We start from the raw sequence: 7,305 nt of genomic DNA, 5'->3' as shown, positions 1-7,305 counted from the left end.
TATAAGCGGAAGTATCAAGAAGATCTTGAACCTTTTTCTCGTAGTCATCACGGTCCAAGACGACAGTCGAGTTGCCCTTGTCGGCTGGAAGGAGCACAATCTTGTCATCTTCTCGAAGCGCTCGAAGTGCTTTTACTTCTTCTTTTGGTAGGTTGTGTCGCTGATGTTGCGGTATCTTAGACAAGATGCCGATCACCTTTTGTCGGGTTCGTTCGCGAGAGCTTGGATTCATGTGCGCGATGCCGTCTTCAAGAGCTGCGACAATTTTTGGCAAAGGCGGCCTCGTTGTGGTCATGTTAAACCCATGGCCCTTGGGTAATACATTAATCTCACAAGGGGAGAGTAACCTGGACGAGAGGTTCGTGACAAAACTAGCGGTGTTGGTGCTGCGTTGTGTTGTTTGTCTGTTTTGCAGTCTCGAAAACTTTTTGCCTTGAGATACTTGCTGCTTTTCAGCAGCGGTGGAGGCGACACTTTCGGCGAAAGACTGTAGAGATGGGAATACGTCTGGAATGCAGTATTCTAGCTGCCGTCGAGTGAAAAAAAGGTCCAGTTTCTTTTTCTTTAAAGTGGCGTGGCATTCGTGGATGCGGGCTTTAATGAGACGGCGCTCAGCCTGCTCGAGGATCTTGTGTCCTTCCGGCGTATGAACGAGGCGCTTGATGCGAAGGCTTTGGGGAACCACATGGGAGTCCCGGCAGGCAACCGTAAAGTCCAGGTGAGTCTTGAAAATAGAGATGCTCCGAGCAATATTCACATACCGTTTAGCGAGCTGCGCTGTCTCCTCTCCGAAGTCAATGCGTAAAGATTTAAAAGTAAACATTTGACAGAGATCTGTCTGGTTGGGAGTAATTAATATTAAAAAATTCGAACACCAACCAAGCCCTTCTGTAGGGACCCAACGTTTCAAGGCCAATTCGGCCTCTTCTTCAGGGGCGACTACGGCTATGGCCGTTGAGGAGCAGTGTCCTTTTCTTTTTCTTCTACGGCGTGTGTCTGGTCTTCTTCTTCTACGGCTCTGCCTTTTTCAATAATGTGACGAAGCCCATTCACATAGGCGGATGGTAAAGCCCCTAGAGATCTGTTGATGTTCTGTGGCGTTGTTTGAATGTGCCATGATTCTAGGAACAGTCTTTTTCGAGGATTTGTCTCAACGTCAACGATGCATGCGTTATCGAAGTCAATGCGATGGTCCTTGACGTCGCAGTGCTCAGCAACCGCGCTACGCTCGTGATCGAACTTGCGCACGTCGTTTTTATGTTGACGGATTCTCTCTCTAAAGTTCTTCGTTTCGCCAATGTATGAGGCCGCGCAAACCCCGCAGGGAATCTTATATACAACGCTATGGGCCCTTTCTTTACCAGGGCGATCTTTTGGGCGTGGCATGAGTCGTCCAAGGGTAGACACAGGTTTGTGCGCTAGTTGGATACCCTCTTTCGCAAGCACACGTGCCAGTGCCTCGCTTGTTCCCTTTGATGTAGGGAACGCTGATGCGGGAAGTTGGGCGGAAATTCGCACTTAACTGTTGCTGCACGTGTTGCTGGTTTCGGCCTACACGGCGGGCAACGCGATGGATGAAGCTGCTCGTGTAGCCGTTTTTCTTAAGGTCAGCAATGACGGTTCGTTCCTCCTTTCTTTTGTCCTCTTCTGATGAGCAGATGGTCTTTGCCCTGGTTAAGAGCGTCCTGACCACCGACGCCTTATGATTGGCTGGGTGGTTGGATTGAAACTGGAGGTAGCGTCCAGTGTGCGTCGGTTTTCGGTATACAGAGAATTTTAGCTGTTCCTTTTGCCGTTTTACTAGCACGTCCAGGAAAGGTAAGGTGCCGTCCTTTTCGCGCTCCACAGTGAACTGGATGGCAGGCTCGATGTTGTTGAGATGCGCCAGGAATTTGTCCACTTCAGATTTTGCCAGGACGCAGAAGCAGTCATCTACATACCGCAAGAAAATCTTGGGTGGTGTAGATAATGACTGCAGTGCCTCCTGTTCAATAGCTTCCATGCAGAGGTTTGCCGTGGTGACGGAGATGGAAGCACCCATCGCGGTTCCACTGGTCTGCTTGAAGAACTCCCCCCTAAAGCTGAAATATGTACTGTCGAGGCAGAGCTCAAGGAGGCGGCACAGTTCATCCACGCTGAGGTTCGTTCTGTCGCTGAGGTTTTTGTCTTTTTCTAAAGCGTTCCTAGCCGTGGCGACTGCCAGGGGAACAGGAACACTTGTAAAAAGCGAGATGACGTCGAACGATACCATGGTGTCCTCAGCGCTCAACTTTAATAGTGCAACCTTCTCTACGAAATCGCTGGAATTGCGCACATAGGTCGTCGTATTTCCCACAAGAGGAGAAAAGGTGCGATGAAGATAGTTGGAAAGAGCACGAAGTGGCGAGGTGGTAAAATCTACAATAGGCCGTATGTAGATGACTGCTTCTGCGTCCTGGCAAAATCTGAAGTGGACAAATTCCTGGCGCATCTCAACACCATCGAGCCTGCCATCCAGTTCACTGTGGAGCGCGAAAAGGACGGCACCTTACCTTTCCTGGACGTGCTAGTAAAACGGCAAAAGGAACAGCTAAAATTCTCTGTATACCGAAAACCGACGCACACTGGACGCTACCTCCAGTTTCAATCCAACCACCCAGCCAATCATAAGGCGTCGGTGGTCAGGACGCTCTTAACCAGGGCAAAGACCATCTGCTCCTCAGAAGAGGACAAAAGAAAGGAGGAACGAACCGTCATTGCTGACCTTAAGAAAAACGGCTACACGAGCAGCTTCATCCATCGCGTTGCCCGCCGTGTAGGCCGAAACCAGCAACACGTGCAGCAACAGTTAAGTGCGAATTTCCGCCCAACTTCCCGCATCAGCGTTCCCTACATCAACGGAACAAGCGAGGCACTGGCACGTGTGCTTGCGAAAGAGGGTATCCAACTAGCGCACAAACCTGTGTCTACCCTTGGACGACTCATGCCACGCCCAAAAGATCGCCCTGGTAAAGAAAGGGCCCAAGGCGTTGTATATAAGATTCCCTGCGGGGTTTGCGCGGCCTCATACATTGGCGAAACGAAGAACTTTAGAGAGAGAATCCGTCAACATAAAAACGACGTGCGCAAGTTCGATCACGAGCGTAGCGCGGTTGCTGAGCACTGCGACGTCAAGGACCATCGCATTGACTTCGATAACGCATGCATCGTTGACGTTGAGACAAATCCTCGAAAAAGACTGTTCCTAGAATCATGGCACATTCAAACAACGCCACAGAACATCAACAGATCTCTAGGGGCTTTACCATCCGCCTATGTGAATGGGCTTCGTCACATTATTGAAAAAGGCAGAGCCGTAGAAGAAGAAGACCAGACACACGCCGTAGAAGAAAAAGAAAAGGACACTGCTCCTCAACGGCCATAGCCGTAGTCGCCCCTGAAGAAGAGGCCGAATTGGCCTTGAAACGTTGGGTCCCTACAGAAGGGCTTGGTTGGTGTTCGAATTTTTTAATATTAATTACTCCCAACCAGACAGATCTCTGTCAAATGTTTACTTTTAAATCTTTACGCATTGACTTCGGAGAGGAGACAGCGCAGCTCGCTAAACGGTATGTGAATATTGCTCGGAGCATCTCTATTTTCAAGACTCACCTGGACTTTACGTTTGCCTGCCGGGACTCCCATGTGGTTCCCCAAAGCCTTCGCATCAAGCGCCTCGTTCATACGCCGGAAGGACACAAGATCCTCGAGCAGGCTGAGCGCCGTCTCATTAAAGCCCGCATCCACGAATGCCACGCCACTTTAAAGAAAAAGAAACTGGACCTTTTTTTCACTCGACGGCAGCTAGAATACTGCATTCCAGACGTATTCCCATCTCTACAGTCTTTCGCCGAAAGTGTCGCCTCCACCGCTGCTGAAAAGCAGCAAGTATCTCAAGGCAAAAAGTTTTCGAGACTGCAAAACAGACAAACAACACAACGCAGCACCAACACCGCTAGTTTTGTCACGAACCTCTCGTCCAGGTTACTCTCCCCTTGTGAGATTAATGTATTAGCCAAGGGCCATGGGTTTAACATGACCACAACGAGGCCGCCTTTGCCAAAAATGGTCGCAGCTCTTGAAGACGGCATCGCGCACATGAATCCAAGCTCTCGCGAACGAACCCGACAAAAGGTGATCGGCATCTTGTCTAAGATACCGCAACATCAGTGACACAACCTACCAAAAGAAGAAGTAAAAGCACTTCGAGCGCTTCGAGAAGATGACAAGATTGTGCTCCTTCCAGCCGACAAGGGCAACTCGACTGTCGTCTTGGACCGTGATGACTACGAGAAAAAGGTTCAAGATCTTCTTGATACTTCCGCTTATAAAAAGCTGCCAAAGGACCCTACATCACAAGTCCAGGCAAGAATGAACAAAGTTCTAGCGGACATCTTCAAGGAGCACCCTGATTCAAGAAGCCTCCACTTGCGACTTCTCTTTAGGAATGGATCTGCTCCAGGCTTGTATGGTCTTCCGAAGATTCACAAGCCTAGCGTTCCTCTTCGGCCTATTGTAGATTTTACCACCTCGCCACTTCGTGCTCTTTCCAACTATCTTCATCGCACCTTTTCTCCTCTTGTGGGAAATACGACGACCTATGTGCGCAATTCCAGCGATTTCGTAGAGAAGGTTGCACTATTAAAGTTGAGCGCTGAGGACACCATGGTATCGTTCGACGTCATCTCGCTTTTTACAAGTGTTCCTGTTCCCCTGGCAGTCGCCACGGCTAGGAACGCTTTAGAAAAAGACAAAAACCTCAGCGACAGAACGAACCTCAGCGTGGATGAACTGTGCCGCCTCCTTGAGCTCTGCCTCGACAGTACTTATTTCAGCTTTAGGGGGGAGTTCTTCAAGCAGACCAGTGGAACCGCGATGGGTGCTTCCATCTCCGTCACCACGGCAAACCTCTGCATGGAAGCTATTGAACAGAAGGCACTGCAGTCATTATCTACACCACCCAAGATTTTCTTGCGGTATGTAGATGACTGCTTCTGCGTCCTGGCAAAATCTGAAGTGGACAAATTCCTGGCGCATCTCAACACCATCGAGCCTGCCATCCAGTTCACTGTGGAGCGCGAAAAGGACGGCACCTTACCTTTCCTGGACGTGCTAGTAAAACGGCAAAAGGAACAGCTAAAATTCTCTGTATACCGAAAACCGACGCACACTGGACGCTACCTCCAGTTTCAATCCAACCACCCAGCCAATCATAAGGCGTCGGTGGTCAGGACGCTCTTAACCAGGGCAAAGACCATCTGCTCATCAGAAGAGGACAAAAGAAAGGAGGAACGAACCGTCATTGCTGACCTTAAGAAAAACGGCTACACGAGCAGCTTCATCCATCGCGTTGCCCGCCGTGTAGGCCGAAACCAGCAACACGTGCAGCAACAGTTAAGTGCGAATTTCCGCCCAACTTCCCGCATCAGCGTTCCCTACATCAACGGAACAAGCGAGGCACTGGCACGTGTGCTTGCAAAAGAGGGTATCCAACTAGCGCACAAACCTGTGTCTACCCTTGGACGACTCATGCCACGCCCAAAAGATCGCCCTGGTAAAGAAAGGGCCCAAGGCGTTGTATATAAGATTCCCTGCGGGGTTTGCGCGGCCTCATACATTGGCGAAACGAAGAACTTTAGAGAGAGAATCCGTCAACATAAAAACGACGTGCGCAAGTTCGATCACGAGCGTAGCGCGGTTGCTGAGCACTGCGACGTCAAGGACCATCGCATTGACTTCGATAACGCATGCATCGTTGACGTTGAGACAAATCCTCGAAAAAGACTGTTCCTAGAATCATGGCACTTTCAAACAACGCCACAGAACATCAACAGATCTCTAGGGGCTTTACCATCCGCCTATGTGAATGGGCTTCGTCACATTATTGAAAAAGGCAGAGCCGTAGAAGAAGAAGACCAGACACACGCCGTAGAAGAAAAAGAAAAGGACACTGCTCCTCAACGGCCATAGCCGTAGTCGCCCCTGAAGAAGAGGCCGAATTGGCCTTGAAACGTTGGGTCCCTACAGAAGGGCTTGGTTGGTGTTCGAATTTTTTAATATTAAATCCCAAGACTGCGCGGTCTCTGACAAGACAATTTCGGCGCCGTTTAATTGGCTCCCTCGTATCGTGCGCGTCGGCTGCGGTGCCCTATGAGTGCGAAAATCCCAAGACTGCGCGGTCTCTGACAAGACAATTTCGGCGCCGTCTAATTGGCTCACTCGTATCGCGCGCGTCGGCTGCGGTGCCCTATGAGAGTGAAAATCCCAAGACTGCGCGGTCTCTGACAAGACAATTTCGGCGCCGTTTAATTGGCTCCCTCGTATCGTGCGCGTCGGCTGCGGTGCCCTATGAGTGCGAAAATCCCAAGACTGCGCGGTCTCTGACAAGACAATTTCGGCGCCGTCTAATTGGCTCACTCGTATCGCGCGCTTTGGCTGCGGTGCCCTATGAGAGTGAAAATCCCAAGACTGCGCGGTCTCTGACAAGACAATTTCGGCGCCGTTTAATTGGCTCCCTCGTATCGTGCGCGTCGGCTGCGGTGCCCTATGAGTGCGAAAATCCCAAGTCTGCGCGGTCTTTGACAAGACAATTTCGGCGCCGTTTAATTGGCTCCCTCGTATCGCCCGCGTCGGCTGCGGTGCCCTATGAGAGCGAAAATCCCAACACTGCGCGGTCTCTGACAAGACAATTTCGGCGCCGTCTAATTGGCTCACTTGTATCGCGCGCTTTGGCTGCGGTGCCCTATGAGAGTGAAAATCCCAAGACTGCGCGGTCTCTGACAAGACAATTTCGGCGCCGTTTAATTGGCTCCCTCGTATCGTGCGCGTCGGCTGCGGTGCCCTATGAGTGCGAAAATCCCAAGACTGCGCGGTCTCTGACAAGACAATTTCGGCGCCGTCTAATTGGCTCACTCGTATCGCGCGCGTCGGCTGCGGTGCCCTATGAGTGCGAAAATCCCAAGTCTGCGCGGTCTCTGACAAGACCATTTCGGCGCCGTCTAATTGGCTCACTCGTATCGCCCGCGTCGGCTGCGGTGCCCTATGAGAGTGAAAATCCCAAGACTGCGCGGTCTCTGACAAGAAAATTTCGGCGCCGTTTAATTGGCTCACTCGTATCGCGCGCTTTGGCTGCCGTGCCCTATGAGAGTGAAAATCCCAAGTCTGCGCGGTCTCTGACAAGACCGTTTCGGCGCCGTCTAATTGGCTCACTCGTATCGCCCGCGTCGGCTGCGGTGCCCTATGAGAGCGAAAATCCCAAGACTGCGCGGTCTGTGACAAGAAAATTTC

Source organism: Ixodes scapularis, unplaced genomic scaffold (genome assembly GCF_016920785.2).
Source record: "Ixodes scapularis isolate PalLabHiFi unplaced genomic scaffold, ASM1692078v2 ptg001857l_1___fragment_3__unscaffolded, whole genome shotgun sequence".
Taxonomy (NCBI): domain Eukaryota; kingdom Metazoa; phylum Arthropoda; class Arachnida; order Ixodida; family Ixodidae; genus Ixodes; species Ixodes scapularis.
The sequence above is the reverse complement of the archived record's forward strand: the minus strand, read 5'-3'. Positions refer to the sequence as shown.